The sequence below is a fragment of the Triturus cristatus genome, chromosome 10 (assembly GCF_964204655.1).
Source record: "Triturus cristatus chromosome 10, aTriCri1.1, whole genome shotgun sequence".
In the NCBI taxonomy this organism is placed as follows: domain Eukaryota; kingdom Metazoa; phylum Chordata; class Amphibia; order Caudata; family Salamandridae; genus Triturus; species Triturus cristatus.
Genome location: NC_140593.1, coordinates 394,363,439 through 394,389,334, shown reverse-complemented (window position 1 = coordinate 394,389,334; position 25,896 = coordinate 394,363,439). Strand labels below are relative to the sequence as shown.

Sequence of the window (25,896 nt, the reverse complement as noted above, 5' to 3'; positions counted from 1 at the left end):
CCTGGGAATGTCTGTTGAAATGAAAATTGAAAGACCCCCTTTGGCTCTGCCTTAGTTGGTAACTTTTTTGTCCGGCTTCAGGAATTCTTTGTAGCCCGTTATTGAAGTAGGGTTTACCAGCCAGGTTTTGTGGAAGAGAAGAATATTGTACTTTGTGATGAGTTCCATGAAGCCTCGATCTTCTAGTTCAGAGCGGAGGCCAAACACGTTCTAGGAGCAGATGTTACAGCCCGGGAACGGATTGGTGGGTGCGTGAGATTTGGTTCATGCCATGTCCATAAACGTTCCGGCCGAAATTGAGTCCCGAGACCCTGGTGGTTTTGCGGCTTCTGGGTGAGCAAAGGTGATGGTGATATTCCTGGTCATGGGCTCTTTCCTCTTTGGAGGAGTTTGATGGTCAGGGCCTTTGGCTCACTTTATCAGGCCCGCTGGTTGGGTGGGTGGTTGAAGCAGGTTGGGGTAGCAAGGGGGCGGGTCTATTTTTTTTAACTTAATACCCCACTTTGCGAATTGGTCCCTCTGTTGCCAGATTTGTTCAGTAAGAGAGTTGGCTAAGAACGTTGCTGTTGTTAATTCTTGGCCCATAAAATGCGGGTTCTGTTTGAATTCTATGCTAACGATGTCACAGGTATTTATGTGGCTCAAAAGGGGCAAGTTAGTGATAATATCTGTTATATACAGTTCTCAGAAATCTAAACAAAATCGGAAAAAAGTGCCTGCCATTACAACACTGATGATGATTTTTAATATTAGTATTGGTATGCCGACTTTCCCACTGAATCTTTGAACCGATGGGATGTTACCACACACATTACGTTTCAAGTACCACAAAGGCTTTTTTTGGTGCTTTCCTGCATAGTATTTTATTGTGCAGGTATTTTAAAAAAAAATCATTATGCCATCAAAGAAAGGTGGGGATTTAAGGGTTATGGGATGGATAAGAGTTCAGCGTGATGAAGGGTTTACAGTGGTTTATAGGGTTCAGGGTTAGTAAGGGTTTTACAAGGGGTAATGGTACAGGATAATTAGATATTTTTGGAATTTAGAGATGAGTAAGGATACAGGGTAGTAAAGGGTTTTTGGGTTTAGGGGTAGGTTAGGGTATGGGATAGTAAGGAATTCGTAGGTTTGTTTTGGGTATGGGGTTGTAAGGGATTTTAGGGTTCAGGGATGGGTAAAAATATGGGGCATTAAGAGTTTTTAATAGGTTTAGTGATGTGAAGGGCTGAAGGATAGCAAGGGGTAAATGTAAAATGGTAGCAGATGGAGAAAAAATGAGGGCTTTGAGTGGAACACACCCAATATAGCTCTATCTTGATAGATATATATGTATATATATATATATATATATATATCTTTGAAAAAAACAAAGGTTACAGGAACGTTATAGTTAGGAAATAGATTTTTTTTTAAACACCTTACAAATTCACTGAAAAACCAAAGGTTACAGGGACGTTATAGTTAGGTTCACATTTTACTCGTATAAAGCCAGTGAAATTCAGCAGTTATCGTTAGCTGAGCTAACTAGAACTTATGCCCCTGCTCTGCATTGCTTATCACTCATGACATGGTCAGTCACTTCACTCATGACATCTGAAGTGACATCATTGATATGAGTGAAATATAAGCCTAACTATAACGTCCCTGTAATCTTTTCATAACTAGTGGAGCAAGGGGGCGGGGCCTCCCACAAGCTCTCAGCAGTCCCTCTTGGTGGGACTTACTCAAAGTAACAGGAGGGGTTCTTGGCCCCCAAGGACCCTCAGCATCCAAGTGGACTTCATCCCCCAACCAGTAGTGCACCATGAGGTGTGTTTGCAGAGTGGTGGAGAAGGGGGCGAGCCTCGGATGAGCTCTCATCGATCCTGCTGTGTAGGACTTACTGGAGGTAGCAGGAGGGATTGTTGGCACCCAAGGACCATCGGCATCAAAGGGGACTTCATCTCCCAACCAGTAGTACGCCAGGAGGCACGTTTGCAGAGGGGTGGAGAAAGGAGGTGAGGCCTCCTGTGAGTTCTCAGCAATCCCGCTGTATGGGACTTTATGGAGGAAACAGGAGGGAGTCATGGCCCCCAAGGACACTCAGCAGCCAAGGGGACCTAATCCCTCAACCAGTAGTGTGCCAGGAGGCGCATTTGCTGAGTGGTGGAGCAAGGGGACTGGGCTCCGGCGACTTCCCCTGGGGCCGGCCTTTTTTTAAATGTATTTTTTATTAGGGGAGTGTAGCCTCCCACCCCAGGCCCATTTCGGCCCGGGGACCCCATCCCCCAGGCCCAGCCTTTTTGCAGTGTGGGGAGGGGGGTTGCACAGCCCCCCTCCCTGGAATGATTTCGGCCCCAGTGACACCACCCCCCGGTCCTGCTTATTTTCGTTATTTCGTACTTATTAGGGGCAGTGGGCTGCAAGGCCCCCTCCCCGGGCCGATTTTGCCCCAGGGACTCCATCATCTTCTATGTCTCTGCCTGCACCCAGTGACCTGTTTTGGGGACCTGGGATGGGGGCATCAAGGCCCCCGCGGTCCCTGCTTGCTCCCCAGCTCCTGTGGGAGCAGGCATTGTTGTGACAGACAGAGGGCTCCTGAAAGGCTGCACCCTGTCAGTCAGAGCAGTGTTTTCATTTTCATCTGTTTCTCTGCACTCATATTTGCGTGCAGAGAAACAAATGAAAATTCTGCTTTCTGGAAGCCACAACGGTTTTGTCGCTCGGGCTTGCAGAAAGCAGAGTTATGTTTGCTTTTGCTTGGTCTAAGCTGTCGGCTCCTACCAAGAAAAAGCAAACCGCCACCTTGAGGGTAGGCACATTGGGAGGTAGCAGTAGCCGGCCATGGGGTATGGCGGTCCTCAGGGCGATAAATTGTTTCATAATCTGGGCCACCCAGCCCCTCTCCATCATAGAAGTTAGCCCCGGGGAGGTGGTGAGATCTCGGCCTGGGGGGCTGTGACAGACCCCTACATTGATGTATTTCATCCCTGGGGAGGTTGCGGTCCCGGTGCTGTGGGGGGGGCAGGGGCCACTTGGGTCTGAATAGGTGTGTTAGTGGGTGTATGAGAGGTTGTGTGAGTAGGTGTGTGAATGGTTCTGTGGATGATGTCATCATTGATGTCACTGACCATGTCATGAGTGATACATGTGAGGTCCTAAGCAGTGCATTGCAGAGGATTAACTTATTGTTAACTCAGATAACTAGAACTGCTGAAGTTCTTTGGTTTTGTATGAGTGAAATCTGACCCGAACTAGAAGGTTCCTGTACCCTTGTTTTTTTCAGTGAGAATGTATGTGTGTGTGTGTGTGTGTGTGTGTGTGTGTGTATGTATGTATGTGTGTATGTATATATATATATGTGTGTGTGTATATGTATGTATATATATATATATATGTGTGTGTGTATATTCACATGTATATATTCACTGAAAAAAACATGGGTTTTACAGACGTTATAGTTGGGAATTAGCATTTAAAAAAACTTTGAAATTCACTAAAAAAAACATAGGTTTCAGGGACGTTATAGTTTACTGGACATTTGACTCATATAAAACCAGAGAAATTCGCCCGTTCTAGTTAGTTGAGCTAACTATAGCTCGCGCGCCCGCAATGCACTGGTGATGACATCACATATTACATCACTCATGACATGGTCAGTGACATTACTAGTTTGGTATGCGACGCTGCCAGGCCCTGTGTTACGTCATAGACGTGTGGTGTCACGCCGGGTAGTCCATTCCCTCATTTTTCGGTTTCGCCTAGGCAGCGCATGCGCTGTCTCGCCGAGAGATGCTGTATACAGTATTGTGGGGGAAGCTCCACCCACTTTCTGCTCATGCTTTTGATTGGCTCAAATCTGAAATGCTGCATTCTCATTGGTTGCCGGCGTATTAGTCCCACCTCCTTAGTGCCATGACGTTATTTTTATTCTTCCATGGCTATCAGCCCCTTTACTTCAACTCTTTTGTTCCCCTGCCTCCCCCTGTTCCCTCCCAAAGTCTGTGACTTCTCTGACCACCACTACCACCCCTCCTCCCCCACTCCTCCTTCGGTGCCCGCATTTTTGTTTACAATAAAATAGGACTCTCGTAAATACGAGTTCTATTGCATTTGTAAATGCTTTTTTTTTCATATGATTGGCTGCCTGCATTCGCACTTTCTTTTGCCTGACCTGTCCAGACTCTTGCATGCGCGCGTGTGTTACTCTGTAGTGTAGCGGCTGCCTCCAGCTCGGCACGCAGTGACTCAAACCAATCTCGGCTGGCTGGCTGCAGGCGTGTTTGCCTCACTTCTCTTCAAAGCGGGTGCCAAGGCCCTGTGAACGAGCCCCTGTATAACCAGCCGTCCTTTGACACCGGACACTCGGCCCGACTGTGCAAACAGAGGTTTAATGTCTCTCGTATGTGCGGAGGCCGCTAGTGACTGATAAGAGATCTGAAAAGGTGGCTGGAGGGGTTAGTTTGGGGACAGCGGGGCCCGGCTCTTGTGATAAGAGAGGTAAATAGGTCCAGTGAAAGGGGTTGCCTCTTCAAACAAGTGTTAGCTGCCATCTCTTATTGGGTCTTCAGTTAAAGGACAGACCCCCAACTCTGAACAGAATAACAAAGTTAACAGCCCCCTTATATTTATTTATGTAATATCTTATGTAGCATCGACTCCACCCAGCAGGGCTTCATAGCGCAGCACGACGCACTTTTAAAAACGGGCGGTCAATCATTTATTGATTGCTGTAAACACGCTCCTAACGCAATTGAAATCAGTTTTGCCTTTCTTTTAAGAAATACGTCCTAAACGCTGACTGTGTGCTAGTTTCTTTGTCTCAAAACTATATCTAAATAACTTTAAAGTGTATTTGAGAGCAAGCGATAATCTAAAATATTTTAAACATTTATATATTTCTAACTGCAATAAACTTATATTATGGTAAATATATTGTTTCAAAATCGTGTCGGGCGCGGTCTCGTTGGGCGCAGGGTGCGCGATTGCCATGTGACCTTAAAAAAACGTTTGATTAGTTCATAACATTTCCCATTGTAGCAGTTGGATAACGCCACCCATTTTAGTCATTCTCTCTACAGCATTTGATGAGACACACCTCTTCTGCTTAGAGAGCTTTTTTGAAGACTTTTTGCTATGTACACATATCTTACACTACACACAACATGCAACCATCATCTTCATGGTCTGTAAAGTAGCCTTCCACCTGTGATAGCCATGCACCTATAAGTTACATAACCGAAGTTTTCCCCACTGCCAGAGGTAACATGATTTCATACGCTGTCCACAGCACAATGTAATGTGGTACGGCGTAGGGGCAATATCATGCATAGATAATGAACACACGAACACAGATAGAAAGTGGATCACACACAGAGATTCAATCATAAAAGGGTCAATAGTTTGTGCTGCAGTAAGGTAGGGACATTAGATGTGAAATAATACACAAACGATTATATCTTAAAAGAACCATAACTTGTGGTGTACTGAGATACAGGCAGTAGATCTGAAATAATATACAAAAAGATTGTATCATAAAGGGTCCATCAGTTCTAGTGCACTCAGATAGCCACATCAAAAGCATTCAGCATGTGCACAGCCAGCGATGATCCGTGCTGCGGGCGGGCCGTACTAGGAGCAATGTCTGTTGCCTACAGGACTGCATCATCTGCAATAGCAACTCGATCTGAATTGTGAACACTGCTGTCTACAGTGTAGGCCAGAGAGAGCGGTCAGCAAGGGCCCACAGCCACGTGACATTGACTTGAGCTGTCCTGTTTATAGTACATGAAGCAACAAAAAGCGTATGCGGAGCCTGCGATGATGCGTATGCGTAGTGCGGACAGAGCGCACTGGAGCAATGTCTTTTGCCTACAGGACTGCGTCATCTACAATAGCGACTCGATCTGAATTGTGAGCACTGCTGTCTGCAGTGTAAATTAAATTGAAGGCAGTAGTCAGCACAGACATCCATGAATACTTTTTCTCACTTCCTCTTCACAAAATGCAACATAACTTACAAAAAACTCTGCAGTAAATAAATCAAAACAATTCGAAGTGCGATCTCTGCTGTTCACAGTTTAGACTGTTATTTAGTGTTCTTTTCCACTACCAAGAAGAATTTGGTCATGAGACTAAACCTATAACTCATCTAAAAAAAAGTTCTTCAAGCAAGTATACTAAAAGGATATTGTGTATATTTCAATAGACTTTGTAGTTAGTTGCCTTCTGGATTCCGTAATTTAACAATCGCCACTCTATCTGAATTGTGAGCCCTGCTGACCGCAGTGTAGGCCAGTGGCAGTGGTCATTAACGCCTCACAGCCACGTGTCGTTGGATTCGGAAGCACGGAGTTGGTTGCACCTGATCGGAGGGGGTACACAGAAATCATCACAGACTTTAACTTCTGATATCCTCAATCATAGAATCAAGACCCCGTTTCACTGTTCGGACCTGCTGTACCGCGGTGTAGTCGAGCGACTACAGTCAACCAAGCCCAATAATCATGTGCAGCAGTTAGCTGCGGAAGCACAGAGTGTGATGCACCTCAACGGAGGGAGTTCTGTGAAAACCAAGCAGCAGGTATTATCGGACATCGTCCATTGTGGGATCAAGACACCGTTCCACTGTTGGGACCTAGAGTTGGTTGCACCTGGTCGAAGGGAGTACCTTCATCTCCACTCTCAGATGCAGTTCTAACATCATCCATTGTGGGATCAAGACACCGTTCCACTGTTGGGACCTACAGTTGGTTGCACCTGGTCGAAGGCAGTACCTCCATCTCCAATCTCAGATGCAGTTATAACATCGTCCATTGTGGGATCAAGACACCGTTCCACTGTTGGTACCTGTTGGACTACTTTGTTAGTAGTATACAGAGCACTCCACGGTCCTGGGGCTCAGGCTGGGCGCTGTGTGCCTGTGTCGCGGTAGCCAGCGTTGATCTTAGAAGCCTTCCCAGCTCGCAGACCTCGGCCCAGGAGCTTCCGCCGGCACGTGGTGGGCCCTCTTTCACATACGACTGTGTTGAATGGTGAACTGTGGGGCATATGTGCATTGCAGCGGCATGACGGCTTCTGGGTACCAGCCGGCTGAGAGCATCATTCACGCACCCACCTTCGCTCACTGTGTCAGCCTCGTGGCGGTGTAAGCTGTGCAGACCTGGCAGACATGTTCGTCATTCCGGAAGAGGACTACACCCTGAGAAACATGCCTTTTATTGTTACCCCTACGCTACCCTTGCGTACGATTTTGGGGGGGGGACCTATGCGCTATGTTTTCGTAATCTTCCCTACTGACTGTACTATCATGGTTGCGTCTACTGTCCACTTCACTCAGTAGACCATCGGTGTATGTTGACATGTACATTTCTGTGCTCTGCATACTCAAGTCTCTTCAGCACATCCCCTCAACACTTTGCATTGTATACTTTTATAATCGAGAATCACTTGCCACCTTCGCACATACTTTGCTCCCATCTCTCCCCGCATTCTGCATTGTGTGGCAGAGGTGCCATGCCATGTTTGGTTTGTGTACATGGCTAGCCACGATTCCCTCAGTGTGTAGTCTCGTTGTATCTGCTAGGTGTACATGTTGTATGTCATGTTGTATGTGATTATATAAGGTAGCGCGTTTATTCACGAGCAGTGGTTTCTCCCATTTACATATCGTTGTCTTGAAGAGGATACAGAAGTTTTTCTCACAGGTAAAAAGTGCGACCACAATGGCAGTCATTCATTACTATGCCAGAATGTCCAACTGCACAACGCTTCTAAGCTTACAGCCCCCAATCTTGCGTGCTTTCTTAAAAGCACGCCAACTCCCACAATCAGACCAACATTCACACAGCTTTCTAACAGCAGTTATCTGGTTCTTCATAACATGGACTGCTACAGAATGTGAGCTGGCATACCGTATGTCCTTACTGTTTCAAACCGAGTAACTTCCTGTGGCAATGTCTATTCCCACCCACACAAAGTAACTCCCACAGTTCAACTTGGCCTTCAATACCTACTTTAAAAACTGATTTCATTAAACTGAGAAAACTGAAAGCGCTTTTGTTTCAAACAGAAGTGTCCCTCACTTCTGCAAAAGAAATGTATCGACTGCAGATAGCACGAACTTCAAGTAAAATACAGTCCCTTTTAAATACAAACCTCCCATTACATTTTGTGAATTGTTACACAATTTTCAACACATCTGACACTCAAGGTCTGGCACATTTTTTTAACACTGTCTCCTCTGGCCTTGTCACAGGCTTTCAAACTGTTTTTGGTATAATACCAGACTTCATTCATTCGATCATCTCTGGAATAACAGGAACAGTGTCCATAATTCTCGCTCTGTTTGCGGCCATCCTACTACTATTTTTGCTTGTAAAAAATGGCTGCGCTCCCTGTGGTAACAATATTGTCCAACAGAATACGCCTCTACGCGAAGCTACATCAATACCGTGAAAAAATGGAATAACTTTTTGGCTGCCTGCCTCTATCTATTATCGGAGCCAGCTACAACATGGCCTTTATTTACACATATGCAATCTGCGTGCAACCATCTTTTATTGCGAAACTTGCCCATTCGACTGGCAAATGGATCTATGCCTTGCCAACATCCCAACAATCGCTCCCGATATCCGGCAGGTAATGGAGTATCTTGAAAACCATGAACTTGATTGTTCGGCCAGTGGAGCACTGGCGGATGCAACACAAAAAGGTATCCTGACAGAATGGGATTTCTGCGCAGCCGCGAAAGATCTCCTGCAACGTGCAACCTTTGACAACATCGCAGATTTCCTGCCAATTCAAAGTGCCGCTCCAACATTCGAGGAATATTACTGTCCCTTCGAGGATATGAATTGTATTGCTTCGCTTTTCTCACACGATGGCAACAATCGTCTCTTGGAACATTACTCATCTAAAGCCGCTGAAGAACTTCCGTACTGCAATCTCCAAGACTTGTAAGAAATTCATGTTATCCTTGGATTGATTTTTTTCAAACTTTTTTGACTTTTTCCTATACATTTTTTTAATACACTTCAATTGAGCTATTTTCATATAATAACTATCTATTTTTATTATTAGGTTGTGATAATGGTGTTTTTTGTGTATGTTTGTGTCTTTTATGGATTTCTTTTTAAAATTCGAATAAAGACTATGAAACAATTAAAATAATAACTTTCTAAGTATACTCAGGCATTTGAACTCTGTTTTCAATATTGCCCCTAACCAGGGATGGGTGATTTATGGCTCTTTGCCCGCCTGTTAGCCATGAAGCCCTTTCACACAAATTAGCTCATCCTCAGCCTCTGCTCACAAGCTGGCGATCAAGATAAAAAAACACAACATTGTTTAGGAACTAGTTGGCACAGTCTGGTATTCGTATCCTGCCTTTATTTTTATTATAGAATTTACTCATTCATGTCTAATAGCTGTTGTTTATGTCACATGGAACTGTAACTTGTAATGTGCAATTCACTGATGCAGCAGCTTAGATTTGAATACAACAGAAGCGGTTGGAGTTTGCCTCAGCTCGATGCCTTAGCTCTTGCACAAGAATGTTTTTTTTGAAAGGGCTGAAGACAATGTATGATTTGAGGAGAATGGTACCGAATGTGCTTCTGAGAAGCGCAATGTTTGTGTTCCTCCTAAAAGTTCCGATGTGAGTAGAACTATTACCAATTCTGAAAGGCACCAGATTGAATCTATTGTAGAAGAGATTGCTGACTGTTCTGCTGTTGATAATTTTGAGTTACAAAAAAGGAGTACCAGGGTACTAAGAAGTTTGATGATTACATTTTGGAATATGTGGTAATCGTATCCTACCTTTATTTTCATTATAGAAATGAAATGAAATGTGGAATTCACTGATGCAGTAGCTTAGGTTTGAATACAGCAGAAGCGGTTGGAGTTTGCCTCAGCTGGATGCCTTAGCTCTTGCACCAGTGGATCCATTTATGGCACTTAAATAAAGACACTTTTTATATAACTTGCAGACTCCATCGCTTTATTACACACAGCTGCTTTGACACACCTGATTTCACCATTTGTCTTCTGTGGCATTGCAACATTCTGCATTATATTCTTCACGATTATTTCTTTATTCCTGCTTGCTAAAACACTGCATTCGAGTCTTCACACCGGTAGGGGTGAGTAGTTTGCTTCCCACTCCCTGTATAGTATAAACGCATACTAACACTACTTATACAGGTATGCTACAGCGGCCAGTATCCTACACTTTACAGCAATCAACTCACGGCTTAGGCTCACGGTTTGATCCCCGAGTCTTCAGACCGGTAGGAGCGAGTAGTTTGCTTCCCACTCCCCCTATAGTTTAAACGCATACTAACACCACTTGCACAGCTATGCTACAGCACCCAGAGCACATCAGTTTACAGCAATCAGCTCACGGTTTCATCCCCGAGTGTACCGGCACCTCACCTCAGCACCATCTCACTGTGGGCAAAACAGCACTTTCACACCGGTAGGGGTGAATACTTGGCTTCACACTCCCTGTATAGCACACCCTAACCACCCCACAGAGCTCACAGCGGTCCTACCCTCCTCTTTCCTACTTTTTCCCCCTTACTTGCATCAACAGAATGACAAAATGGCTGCCAACACTTCCTAGTTGCAACCGTTCGCAGCCAATAACCAACAAGCTCGTGCTCGTAACGCCTCAGCCAATCAGATGGCAGAATTCCCAAATATCGATATCTGTAAATGTTGATATTTCTCCAAAACTACTGAACGAATTTACACCAAATAAACAAGAGCGTGCTTACTAGACCAAGACCCTTCTCCCTGCCAAATTTGGGGTCATTCCGTTCACCCGTTCGACCTGTAGCCTTGTCTAAAGTTTCCTATGGAAATTGCATGGAGAAAACACGTTTTGGGACCCCCCTTTTTTCTCGGCCCCCCTCACCCCCCTCCCCCCACTTGACCCCCAAACATTCAACATAGGAGCTGATATGAACAAATAATTAGTCAGGACAATTTCATGAAGATTCATCAAACGACGCCAAAGTTATAAGCAAAACAAAAAATGCTCTTCCTATGGAAACTTGGTCGTAACTATAACTACCTACTGGCGACCGCCGATAGGTAATATATATTTCCTCTCTGGATTGTCCAAAAAACGGAGACGGACCACAGCGTAAGTGCTTATTCTTTTATTCTGTGCAAAATCGGCATGACTCGTTACAGCTCACACGGGAGCCTTGATCACATGACAAAGTCCTACGTTACACTCGATCTTTTTAAAGTGCCCTGTGCTAATACAAGTGAAATCACCTGTGCATTCTTACGCCATAGAAATAAAGAAGTTACATTGGTAGTCTTCCTGTGTTTATACAAATATAGTTTCCTTTTTTACGCAACAATTATACAGAGAGTTCATATTTAGCGGTTGATTAAAATAATATATCAGTTCAAAACAAATAAAATCGGAGATAAAACCACTTTTCTAAAATAGATATCAATTTACTCTATTTACAACCAAACCCCTTATTTTTCATGTCTCGTGATTTTGTTGTATAAATCCCTAATGCCAGGCGTATGAGGATGTGTGTTAATGATGTGCAAAAAGTGCTAATAAATTAAATCATCAGTGCAATAAGTTTACTAAAAATTGATTTCCAATAAGTGTGCAAAAAAGATTTTTGTGCAAAAAAATTTCACCAAAGTCACTATATTGTTTCATCTCATAAATTTGTTGTGGTATTGGAGCCCCAATGCCCACGATTGGACATCTATTACTTGTGCTTAAAAAATAGCATGGTTTCTTGAAGGGAATTTCAAAAGTTTTTTGTCAATTTTACTCACAAATACATAATTATAACTTTGCTTACTGTTATCTGTTTTTTCGTTGTGTTGTATGTCACGCTTAAAGGGCAATTGTGGCTGCTGTCCAAGATATCAAAAACGAATATTTAGATTGGTACAGAATGCATAAATTTTGAATAAAACGTATTGTATATTACATTTATGTATGCATCAAACTGCACAAAAATATTGGCATGAATGCCTATTGGACAATTTAACTATTAAAGCTAGATAGTGATGTGCCACTAAGTTCATAGGTTCCTTCCTGATTTGCATCTGTGTGGTTGCCAATGTAATAAAATTAAATAACCATCTGCCTCAGATAAATATCTAAAAAGATAGGGAATTATTAGTTAAATACTATAAAATAACTATATACATTGTAGCACCATCAACCTACAAAATCAAGATAAGATCCTGTTTACGACCTTAAAAGTAGACTGACATATTCGCGATAAGAGTATCAAATTTAAAAAAATATAAATATTTCTAATAAAATTTAAAAACTTCCCTGTTAAAGAAACCAGTTTATAAGCATGTGTACATGTCCTCTGTCATGTTTAATCCCATTGAATGTTTAGAATTCAATTCTAAGATATATCTGGTTTCAAGCTGACGTAACCGCTGTTCCCTATTGCCCCCTCGTCTACTCGGTGGGACTGAGTCAATCACGAAATATTTTAGATCTTGGCGGGGTAGGTATTGTCCTGATTGCTGATAGCCCTTAGGTGCTGCAAAATTCTTTTGTGCAACGGTAGTTTGGTGCTCCCTACATAATGTAGGTTGCAAGGGCAAATTAAAATATAAACCGCATATTCCGTTTTGTACGTCATAAGTTTAGATATTTTAATACTTGTCGTGCTGAATGGTGTCGCATATGTTGTTCTCCCCTTGTTGGCATGCCTTTCAGGTTTTGCACCTGAAGAAACCCCTGTGTGTCTGTAGCCAGTTCGTGCTGTCAATGACCTCTGGGCTGGTTTTTACTATCTCGTCTCTCATTGATAGACCTCTACTATATGTGATGGAAGGTTGGGTTGGTAAAGCCTTTCCTATTATAGGGTCACTTAGCACCATGGGCCAGTTTCGTGAAATGATCGATTTTAGTTGCTTATGTTGCTGGCTGAATTGCAGAATTATTCTAAACTCCTCATTGTTTTTGTTTGTATATGCGGACGGTTGTATCATAGGGCCTAACTCACTGGGAGTGGTTTTCGAGAGTAAATCATACCTATCCTTACGCATGGATTTAGAAATAGCATTGTCAATCACTCTTCTAGGGTATCCCCTCTCTAAAAACCTTATCCTACTAGAAATCTGAGCTTCCTTCAGGTCATCATCACTACTATGAATTCTCCTCCAGCGAAGCATCTCCCCATGTGGGCTGCTGTTAATCAGATGTTTAGCATGTGAGCTACTCGCATGTAGCGTGGAGTTCCCCGCTGTTTGCTTGCGGAACTATTTAGACTCCATTTTGTCACCATGTACATAGATTTTTTTTTATCAAGGAAGCTTACTTCTGTGTCACTAATGGTAGCTGTAAATTGTAAGTTCAAATCATTCATGTTCAGTGCTTTGACGAATTTATTAGCATCTTCTGCGCTCCCCTCCCAAACCACAAATAAGTCGTCTATAAAACGTAACCATATCTTTGTTGTTGTTCATTACATGTTGATGTTGGGTTTTGAGTATCAGCTCCTCCCACCAGCCCATATGCTAACATGCATAGCTGGGGGAGAAGCTGGCACCCATGGCTACTCCTCTGACCTGTCTGTATATTAGGTTGTTAAACATGAACATATTATTGATTAGACTGAATTCTACCATTGTGATGAGCATTGTTTTTTGAGCTTCCGTCATTTCAACCAGCTTATCCAAATAAAATCTCAATGCCCATAGTCCGTCCTGATGTTGAATGCTAGTATACAGTGCACATACACCTAGAGCTATAAACAAATATCCAGATTTCCATTTGGCAAGAAAATCCCCAGTGTCACGTACATATGATTGTAAAGATTTGACCAAATCCTGGAGAAAAAGTCAACATATTTTGAGGTATGTTCGAGTAGGCTGTTTCTCGCTGATATAATCGGTCTTCCCAGTGGTCTTGTGTGAATCTTAGGAATTAAATAAATCGTGGGTACAACCGGATTTTCATTCTTAAGATATTTGTGTTCCTGGGTTGTTATTATTCTGTCATTTTTCCATGCTGTTAAATGCTCTGTGTTTGTTGATTTGATTTCCGCAATGGAACTCCTGGCATAACACAAATTGTCACGTAGTTAACTATAAGCTTCGTTAGTATAATCACTTTTGGACATCAAGACAATATTCCCTCCCTTGTCAGAGTTCCGAACGATTGTCGTTGTTTTCCTTTAATTTTTTCATGAGGAGCTTATATTCATGATTTCGCTTGATAAATTTCCATTTGGTGTTTCGTGTTGTCATATTGAGTTGTTTTAGTTCCTCTACCACAGCCTCGTGGAATATATCAATTGAATCCCGTGTCATAATTGGGTTGAAGGTGGATTTTGCCTTGAAGTGTGTGGTTATTGGCTTCTGTGGTCTCATGCTGACATTTGGTTGACTAGATTGAGTTGTTCTTGTTGATATGTCAACATCAATACCCGTCTCATCATTTAGCCAAAGTTCCTGCATTTCTGTATAAAAGGAGGCATCCGATTGTGTAGATTCTACCACATCGAATATATCATTATTGGTGGTAACCTCCTCATTGGTGTTTTCTACATCGGGTTTATTAAATGCATGGAATTTTTTAAGTTTTAATTTTCTTACCCCTTTGAACACATCCAGTCTACTCTTGGAATAGTTGAAGTTTTTTGCTGGACAATAAGACAGTCCCAAATTTAAAATCCTTTTTTCTGTTTCATTTAGAGATAGGTTGGTAAGGTTAACAATGGTTTTGTTGGTACTTATTTGCCCCTCCTCCAACCTCCTCGTTTTGTGATGTTTTGACCTATTTCTGTTAGGCTTTCTTCTCTGTCCACATTTGTGGTTTTTGCTTGGCCGTAGTTTGTTCTTTGGGTCCTCGGTCGAAGGGTCTGCCTTCTGTCGCTGCATAAAAAACCCAATTCTTCGTCAAGTGAATGTTTTAGTTTGGTATTTGCTCTTGTCTCTTGTTCCGTATCGCTCTCTGGGGCAGAGCTCAGGTCAGAGTGTAAAGTGCTGGAGTTTGGTTCACCCGTTCTTGGAGGTCCAGGTCTTTGAACTGTTTTATTACTTTTCTGTGTACGCATCGCCTCGTATGTTTTTAGCGAATGTAAATATTTGACCCATTTCATAATCGGTCTTGTCACAATAAAATTTGAATGATTTGCGTTCTTTAATTTTTTCCTCCTCTCTTTTTAATCTGACTGACATTTCTTGCCGTAAGTTTAGTTGAAGATCGTCTCCCAGATCCTCAAGTTCTTCATTAATCTTTTCAATTTCCTCCAATAGCGTTGCTCTATCAATATTCGCATATTTTATTAATATTGTCACCAATTTTTTCGATGACTCTAAATTGCATTGGGCCCATTCGCGCATCATGTCAGGATTTGGGGATTTGTGGCTTGGGCCAGTAGTATACGCAAGCCCCGCGGTATCTGATCAACATCTATATATCTTTGGAGCGATCGGGACTCCCACCATTTACTTTGTTCCGCGCGCATTTTCTTTTCAAGTTTTTTATATTTTTCATATATTATTATTTTTTTTTTACTGAAAAAACCATAGGTTTCAGGGGCGTTATAGTTAGCTGGACTTTTCACTCGTACAAAACCATTGAAATTCCCCCGTTATAGTTATTTCAGCTAACTATAACTCGGGCACTCGCAATGCAATGCTGATGAGGATACATAATAAATCACTCATGACATGGTCAGTGACATCACTCATGACATCACTGATGACATCTCAAATGACATCATCCAGTGAATGTGTTTTTCTGAAAATTACATATGTTTTATATATGTATATCTCAAGGTCGATGGAAGAATAAATGGGTATATAAGTGTCTAAATGAATGATTTGTTTTTGAAAAATTGATTGTATAACTGACTGAGTGTATCTTAGTGAATACATGGCTTAGTGAGTAATGTTTAAATATGTAAATATCTGTATCAGTCTCTCACTTTGTGTATAAGTGGCTGCATGGGTTGGTGAGTAGCTACATGAGTGTCTATATAGGTTATTAGTTGGTTTTTTGAGTATCAGTATGAGTGTCTGTATGGTTCGGTGGGGGGTATTACATAGTGCATAGGTGCATGAATGAGTGACTCACTGTATGTGTTGAAGACAGCATGTGTGCAGGACTGTATGGGTGGATGAGTGTGTGCATGGGTGTGTTAGTGAGTGAATGACTGTCTCAATTGTGTCTTTGAGTAACTACATATGTTTTAAACTAGTATATGTGACTATTGGTGTATATAAGTGAGTATATGTGAGAGTGAGAGATTGAAAGAGTTCCTGTATGAATACGTATGTGTTTCTATAAGTGATTGTTTAAAAGACTAAGTATGTGTAAGTTTCTGTAGAAGTAAGTGTGGTGGTGTGTGTATAACTAAATGCAAGTAAATGGATGTTTGATTCTTTATTAGCATGAGTGACTATGTGTGAGAGTAACTCTATGGATGGGTGGCGTTGTGTAACAGGCTGTATAGGTGTATGAGTACATATGATGAGTGAGTACATGTATGAGTGACTGTATAGGACTGTTGGTGAATGAGTGGATGTGTATGTGGATCTTAGAATTACTGAATAGGTTATTTTAACTGGTATTGTTATGTCCATTGTTTTGAAAATTTTAGTTTCTATTTTTGAATGTGTGTATCAAAGGTTATATTAGGGGGAGAGGAGGTCTGCCACTCTATCACAAGGATGATGTCATCAGTGATGTCATTTGAGATGTCATCAGTGATGTCATGAGTGATGTCACTGACCATGTCATGAGTGATGTAATATGTGACGTCATCAGCAGTGCATTGCGGGCGCGCGAGTTATAGTTAGCTGAACTAACTACAACGGGGGAATTTCAATGTTATAGTTGTCCAGCTAACTATAACGCCCCTGAAACCTATGGTTTTTTCAGTGAATTTCTAAGGTTTTTTAAATGCTAATTCCTAACTATAACGTGCCCGAAACCTATGTTTTTTTCAGTGAATTTCAAAGGTTTTTTAAATGCTAATTTCTAACTATGCCTACAGAGATAGGACATGTGAAGAAAGAAGAAAAAACGCACAGAAAGAAAAAAAAAAATGCAGAGACGAAGAAAAGTGCAGGAAGAAGGATAACGTGCAGAAAGAACAAACAGAAGAGCAGAAAGAAGCCTTGTTGCAAAATCATCCTGTACCCTCAACTTTTTCAGACGGATACTGGTGGTAACTGAGTCTCACTAACCAGTCCTAGAGCCAGTGCTATGTTAAAAGACACTCAGAATACAGTGAAAACACCTACATACACTAGGGAACACTATGCATTGGGGTCCCCCTGTGATCAGCATGACCTCCTCTGTAAGCCCCTAGTATATAATAGGGCAGGAGATTAAAACTACCTCTTAAAACGCGCCACAGGGCGTGTTTGCACACGTCACCTCAGGCCCCGTCCCCTCCCTTAACCACTGTCTAAACACGCCCTGTGGCCGTTCTAAGTTGAGAGATTAAGTCCCCTTGAATCCTAAGGGTCCCTAGAGTCAAACTAGCCCACTAGGTACCTCCAGTAAGCGCCACAGAGCTGCTTTGCATAGAGGTGTAAAAAGGGGCATGACCTCAGAACACCTGTCTGTAACGCAGCTCCCCGCGCATACTGGAGATACCTGTTGGGCTAGTTGGCCCTCAGGGACCCTCAGTATTGAAGGGGAATTAGGTCCCCAACTTACAACTGGCCAGGGGGCGCGTTTGCAGAGTGCTGCAAGGAGGGGGCGTGGCCTCCGGCGCGATGCCGGTCTTTTATTTATTTTATTTTTTTAAGAAGGAGGGCTGTGTGGCCCCCCTTCTTTTTCTAATTTACTGGCCCTGGGGACCCCATCCCCCAGGGCCTGCACCCTAATTTTTTTTTGTTGAAAAAAATTAATTTGGCCCTCCCAAGGCCTTAATCGGCCCCGGGGACCCCAACCCATGGCCTTCTTTTTTATTCTTTAGGAGGGGGCTACGTCGCCCCCTCCACAGGCCACTTATGGCCCCGGGGACCCCATCCCCCGGGGCCGGCCTTTGTTTTTTATTATTTAAAAAAATATATATTTATAGAAACACCTAGGACATGCTGGACAAACCGTATGTACCTATCACCATTACGATTTGCGTGATATTCATTAAAAGGCGACTATGCATAGAATGAATCCACTTGGAATGTATTTACACCGCTAGTGAAGCTCTGGCGTGTCTGACGCCCTACCGTGCCTAATCCCGGCGCCCCCGCCGGTGGGTACTCTCCAAGTAGACACCCTTGTCGTTTATTTATACAAACATGGGTAGCTATTGACGGGCACATTTAATATACACGCACACCAAGCCATTCCAAGGGGATTCGACAAAAATTCGACCAAACTATGCAAGAAACCCCCCTCACGGTTAATAAAACACACATCCACTGCCGGATGTGTAATACTTTTTATTTTACTCTCTGGAAGGGGGACGAACATCACTTGAGAGTCACAGCGCGCTCCTGGCAGAGCCCAATGCTGTGTTACACCCACCAGTGCCTGCCGAGTGCCTCACACCTCTGTGTTGTATTCCACGAGCTAGTGCGTATGCTATGACACTCTCTAGCCCATGTGCACTGTAACACCACCCCGTGAATATGTCATGCCACACTTGCCTTCGCACGGGTTATATTGCCCCATCTAACGTGCCTTCCTCGATGCCTATGTTATAACACACAGCGCTATGCCATACATATTACAATCTGGGATCCATATCTTTGTCACAGTGCATATGCAACGTTACACTCCCCAGCACATATTTTATATTACAACTTTAGAGACTAGTTAGGTTACACAACACTGCCCTGTGCATATTACACTCCAAGGCGCATATCGCATGGCACGCGCTAGTGCCTGTGCTATCTCGCGCTCCACAATGAATCTGTCATTGCGCACAATGTATTGCATATTATATTTCACGCCCCGGTTCATCTTGTATCACACTTTTTGGTGCATAGTTTATACCATATACTATATCTTGTTTTCATTTTCAATCGTGCTCTCAGGACTATGTTCTATATAACACTGTGTCCACCTACCCTTTTCACGGGCATTACATTTTGCGATGGGGGTGGAGGGTCAGGAGGTGTTTCTGCCAAGTGAGTACGGAGTCAGTCACAAACGTCCTCTTCTTCCTGAATAAAAGTGAGATTATGCTACATACTTGTTCATATTGTAAGTAGTTCGCACAGACACCCATTTTAAAAACAATAAAGTTCCTAATACCCACCTTCTCTGAACAGTTAGCTTGCTGCCCCATCCACCTCCTCCCTATCCTCTGTTGTCTGAATCCATGGACTAGCCTCCTCCCTCCTGCCATGCATGGTCTGATGTGCTGCCCCTGCCCTCCATTTAGCATGATGTACCAGTCCACTCCTCCTGCCCTCCATTGCCCAAGTCTATGGCCCATCATTGACCTCCTGCTTAGCCTCTGTGCTTAGCTTGCTGCCCCTATTCTCCTTCCCCCTGCCCTCCGATGTCTTTGTGCATGCCCCTGCTCCATCCTTTTTGCCCACCATGTTCCATGGACCTGCCACTCCTATCTACTCTGAGTGTTCTGTTGAGCTGCCACTCCCCTCCCACCTGCCTAGCATTGTCAGATGACTGTAACCTGTCCCTGCCACCTCCACCCTGCCTGTCCACATGCCATGCCCCTATCCCCTTCCTCCTGTCCTCCATGGTTCATTTTACTGCCACACCCTTCTGCGTTCGCTGGTCTGTTGTGCTGCAACTGCTCCTCATGCCTACCCCGCGCGGTCTGTTGTGAGGCCCCTTCCCCTGAACTCTCTTGTCTGTGCCCAGGTCCTGACCCTCCCTTCTATCCTCCATGGTCCTTTGTGCATGCCTTCTACCCTCCTTCTTGTCCATCATAGTCATTGTGCTGCCACTAACCCTCCCGCTTGCCATGCATGGTCTTCTGTGCTGCCATGGCCCCTCCCACCTTCCCTGTGTGGTCAGCTAGCTGCCCCCCCTCCCACCTTCCCTCCATGGTCTGTGTGTATGCCATCATAGTCCCATTGTTGCTCTCCATGGTGTGTCTTGTTTCTAGTGCCCATCCTGCCTGACCTCCATGGTCATCTTGCTGCTTCTGCCCTGCCCCCTTGCCCCCAGCCCTCTGTTTCCATGTGCAGACCCCTATTCCCTCCCTCCTGGCTTGTCTGTTCCATTGTAATGCCCCTGATCCATCCCTCCTGCCCTTTATGGTCTGTTATGCTGCAGCTTTCTCTCCTGTCTGTCCATTATGGTCAGCTAGCTACCATTACCTCTTCCCCTCTGTTCTCTGTTGTCCATGTGCATGGTCCTGTCCCCTCCCTATTGCTCTCTATGGATTGTTGTGCTGCACTCCCGTCCCGCATGCGCTGTGTGCTGTATTGTGCTGCTGCAAACCCTGATGCCTGCCCTGTCGGGTCAGTTTGGTGCACCTCTCCATGTCCCTCCTGTCCTCTGTTATCCATGTCCATGTCCCTACCCCAATTCCTCCTGCCTACCATGATCCGATGTACCATACTTGCGAACATTTTGAACTTGGTAAGAGGGAGATTTTGAAAAAAAACTGGGGTATTGATTTTCCCCTTTGAGTTACATTGAAAAAGAGGAGATTGTAGACAGGAGACAGATCAAATAAAGCCCATTTAAGCTTAAAAACGTTGGACGTTTCCTGGCTGAAACGGGTAGTGTGGAACGCCTGACGTCATCTTCATGTAATCAAAACTGTAATACCTAGAGTATTTCCTTTAGAAATTACATATATGAGAGGGTCTTATTTGCATAAAAATTATGGTTAGTGCTCTAAAAAACTAAAATGAGGACATATTTTTTGAGTTTTCAAATAGCGACAAAGAACTTTTAAATTATTTGTAATCTTTGTTTTTTTAATCCAGTTGACCAACTGATTAAATGTTGCAGCTAGGGGAGAGGATGTAGTGTTACTTCCAGAGCTGCAGACTTTGCAACTGGGGAACCAGGTTGGAGTTTCTGCTTCAGCTCAACATTCTCTGATTCTGATCAAATCACTTAATCTCCCCATGTCTACAACCAAAATGAATTTGATCTTGTGTGATGTAACCAATGCTCATGTAAAGCACTCCAATACCTGACAAGTCTGCACTATATAAAACTGCAAATACACAAAAAATAAGTGTTTTGCACACTTCCGTCATTGGGCTACATCTGGGTGATATTTGTGCTGCATTTGGGCTCTTTTGTCTCTGGTGGCCATCTTGGGTGATTTATTTGTTATGAAGTTTCCTAATTTCCTCATTTACTGCAGTCTCCTCAGTAGGAAATGCTTTCAGTTTTTTATTTTGATTCCATCAAGAAGGTATTCAGATATGTCACACATTTGCCATAAATTCTGAATGTTAGCACTCTAGTTGCTCATTAGATCACTGTAGTAAAGCTACTGCTCACCACGGAAGTCTGCTGCTGGTATTAAAAGTGCATGTTTCAGTCTGCATATCAGAATTTTTTAATGAAATAGAAGAGGATTTGAGAAGTCACTCAAAATGTGCCCTAATTTTTCTTTCTTCAGCACTAATCATAATTTCCATGGCAAAATGAACCCCCTCATTGTGTTCCTTTTTAAATTTAATGTTTTAAGTGTTACCAGTTTATTCCAATCAAGATGGCTTCAGGTGTAACATACTTTTGTCATAAATAAGACAGTAAGCGCTCTAGTTGTTCGTTAGAACACTCTGGAACATTCTGTCATTGGGCTATACTTGGGCTACATCTGGGTGATATTTGGGCTACATTTGGGCTCTTTTGTCTCTGGTGGCCATCTTGGGAGATTGATTTGTTATGAAGTTTCCTAATTTCCTGCAGTCTCCTCAGTAGGAAATACTTTCCGTTTTTTACTTTGGGTCCATCAAGAAGGCATTCAGATGTGTCACACATTTGCCATAAATTCTGAATCTTAGCACTCTAGTTGCTCATTAGATCACTGTAGTAAAGCTACTGCTCACCAGGGAAGTCTGCTGCTGGTATTCAAAGTGCATGTTTCAGTCTGCATGTCAGAATTGTTTTATGAAATAGAAGAGGATTTGAGAAGTCAAAATGTGCCCTAATTTTTCTTTCTGCAGCACTAATCATACATTCTATGGCAAAATGAACACCCTCATTTTGTTCCTTTTTAAATTAAATGTTTTAAGAGTTACCACTTTATTCCAACCAAGATGGCTTCAGGTGTGCCATACGTTTGTCATAAGTAGGACTGTTAGCGCTCTAGTTGTTCTTTAGAACACTCTGGGAAGCTGCAGTAGAACACAAAGGAATCAACTGACAGTCTCTGCCCTTGTTGGATGTACATGTTTTTACTGAGAATGTCAGACTTCATTCTCACATGACTGAGAAAGATGATGTGAATTTACAGAAAATATGCTCTCCGTTTAGCTTATAGATCACCTTCCAAACCTCTGTGGGAAAAGCATGAGAAAATAGTTTTCTCTCAATCATGATTCATGATATCACAGCAGAAGGCTTTTTCACATGGTAAAATCACCTTAGAACACACCACAATTCCTAAAATGAGTATGGTACCATCAACAAATGATTTATAATGTAACTAAAGTCTTAAAACCTTCTATTAACTACAATGCTTTTTAATGAGGTGCTATCATGTATATTGGTCCCAAGATGGCTGCCAACACTTCTTGGATGAAGTTTTGCTCCTTATATAGCCAACAAAGGAGAAGGTTTATAGTGCTTCTTTTATGCTTCTTTGGGCTGTTTTAAAGTGCCGATGATCGCACCAGGTGTTGTGATTTGTGTCCTGGTTGTGATCGCAGCACCATTAATTGCTATACAAACATTTTAGCAGATGCCTGTGGCTGGTTATTTAATATCTATATGGTCCATGATAAGTTATATTCGATGAAAACGTGTGGCATAGACTTCTTTATAAAAGTCAAAAGAATGGTCAGTTTGTCAATATAGGGGGGAACCAAGTATAGGAGGATTAAAAAGAGGACTGAAGGGTGGAAGTACTGTCTGTATGTTTTGCACATTTGTCAAATGGAGCCACTCAAATACTGTTTACATGTAGATCCAAGTGACATCTGTTTTTTAACATGTATTTTATTGATTATGACTAAATGTGAAGTATATGTCAATTGTTTTTTTACAATGGATTCTTTTAAGATACCTATTATAGTGCTAGTTTTATGTCTGTATGCATTTTAAATAATGCGAAATAAAGTTGTGTGACTGACTACTGACTGCCTTTTCGCAAAAGTTAAAGGCAGCCATGTTGTTTATAGGTACAGTTTGGCTGTGCGCTGCATTACACCTTCATGTCTATGTAAGTATAAGGTTTCTGATGTTTCTCCTACCTCTTACCACTTTAGTAAAGTGTTAAGAGGTAGGTACAAATATTTATATGTTTCTCTATATTTAAGAAAAATTTAGGGAGTACCACACTAGTGTCGGAAGTACCACAGTACCAAAAATAATGTTAAACTAAATGTTAAAAATAAAGTACACTATAATACACTATATTTTATAAATCTAGCGTACTAAAGTGTATTTTCTATTTTTAACATATTTAAATATGCACAAAAAAGTCTATAGAGTGGCAAAATATTAACTGCAAATTACCTCACTACTTAAAAATGTGTAGTGCTCCCGAGACTGCTAAATAAATATGTATAGAAAATTATAAATATATTTCTCTACCATTAATAAAGTGGTAGGTAATGAACAATGAAACCTAATACTTACCTGTATCTTAGACCCTAACTTATAATGCAATGAAACGAAGAATGCAGCAAAACTGATAAAAACGACATCGATACTTTTTACCTTTTGTAAACTAGCTATTAGGCAGTCCCTTATTGACTACTCATCCGCATGCCCCGCAGTATCCCATGAACAGCGGCACCTTAACACCACTTACCCTATTCATATATACTACCAAAAATTGCCATATTGATTTCAGTGTGTACTCCTGCCAAATTACATCTACGTCCATTCACACACTTTCACGCTGTGTCTGTTTCAATTAACACACTCCACTCTATGCCACTACACTATATGCCATTCCACTCTGTTAATCTATTATACGCCACTCCACACCACTCTACTCTACACTGTTATACTCTACGCCACTCCATTCTGACACTCCTGTGAACGCCTCTCCACTCCACTCTACTCCACTGTACAGCTTTCCTCTGTACAACCCCCACAATACTACAGTTTACACTATTGTACTCTGACACTCCACTATGCCACAAGACTGTACACCGCTGCACTGTATGGTTCACCACTGTTCACCTCTCCACTCAAAGCAAATCCACTCTACACCACTGCATTATACACCACTCCATTCTACGACAATGCAGTGTAAGCTTTTACACTGTACAACACTACATTATATGCCACTCCACTACACTATATGCTATTATACTCTTCTGTTACACAGTATGACACTTTGCTCTATGCCAATCTACGCCACTCCACATCACTACACTGTATGCCATTAAAAGTGTGTTATTCCACTCTACACCACTACATGCCACCCCACTGTATGCCACTCCACGAAATTCCACAGTATGTTGTTACACTGTACACCACCGCAGTCTGCCCCACTACAGTCTACCTCGGTCCACTTTACAACACTCCACTCTACAACACTCCACTCTGCACCACTCCACTGTACGTCACTCCTCTATGACATTCCAGTTTACACTATTGAACTTTACGCCACTACACTGTCCCTCACTCCACTCTTTCTGAACTCCTTGTTCAGCATTCCATCCATCATTTGTTCCTTTTACTTTTGTACCCCTAAGTGGGAAGGACATGCGCAGACGTGGATGCCGTGCTCACTGTGCCACTGGATTTAAGCTAGCTTGGATGATGAGGGACGATACCCTAAAACCGGCCGCAGAACGCTTGTTTCTGGTTCAGGTAGGACCTGGCTTGGAAGTTCGGGCTGGACTGTTGCCTTGAGGCAAAGGGTCAAGACTGATTTGCATATGGCTGGGTCCAAACTGGGGTGGCGTGGTGACCAAAAGAACGATGATAAAACCCAGATTGGGGGTGGATGTTTGCATTGTTCAGCATTCCGTCCATCATTTGTTCCTTTTGTTTCATGCCACTCTGCTCCACTCTACTGCACTCTAAGCTATTCCACTCTATGCAACTCCACTGTATGCGACTCCACTGTACGCTACTGTAATATATTGTATTCCACAGTGCACTACTCCACGATATATCTACTCTACTCCATGCCACTCCACAGTACACCATTTTATTCTAAACCACTCAGGTCTATGTGTCTGCACTCTACAGCACACCACTCTGATATTCCACTGTACGCAGCTCCACTGCCCCCACTACTCTGTACGCTATTCCACTCCATGCCACTCTATGCTATTCCACTCTAGGCCAATACACTGACACTCCACTATACGCTATTCCACTTGACACCACTGCACTGTACGAAACTCCATTCTATGCTGTTGTACTGTATGCCACTACACTGTACCTCACTTCACTGTACACCGCTCTGTCTTCGCCACCACACTCTATGCTATTACACTCTACCACACTAACCTCTACGCCATTCCAGTCTTTGACACTCCACTGTACAATATTCTGCTGTATGTCACTCCAGTCTACGTGACTTCACTGTACAACACCCCACACCACTGTACCCTATTCTGCTGTACCACGTTCCACTCTACTCCACGACATTATACTCTGACAGTACACTTTACGACACTCTCCTCCACTCTTCTGTTTCACTCTTTAATGACACTCCTCTAGATGACAGTAAACTGTACGATTTCGAAAAATGTTTATTAAAATTAAAAACAAAATACAATGGAAAAAATAAAGGTTAGGAATAAGTTATAGTTAAGAAAACTGTATTTATTCCTGCTATACAAACCCAACTTAAACTA

At 42.7% G+C, this 25,896-nt stretch overlaps 1 protein-coding gene across 2 annotated transcripts in view; it reads left to right on the top strand.

Annotated features, from left to right (window-relative positions):
* PALS2 (protein associated with LIN7 2, MAGUK p55 family member) overlaps positions 1–25,896 on the top strand; it is an 814,942-nt gene that overhangs the window by 601,136 nt on the left and 187,910 nt on the right. The gene's annotated exons all lie outside the window — the stretch shown is intronic.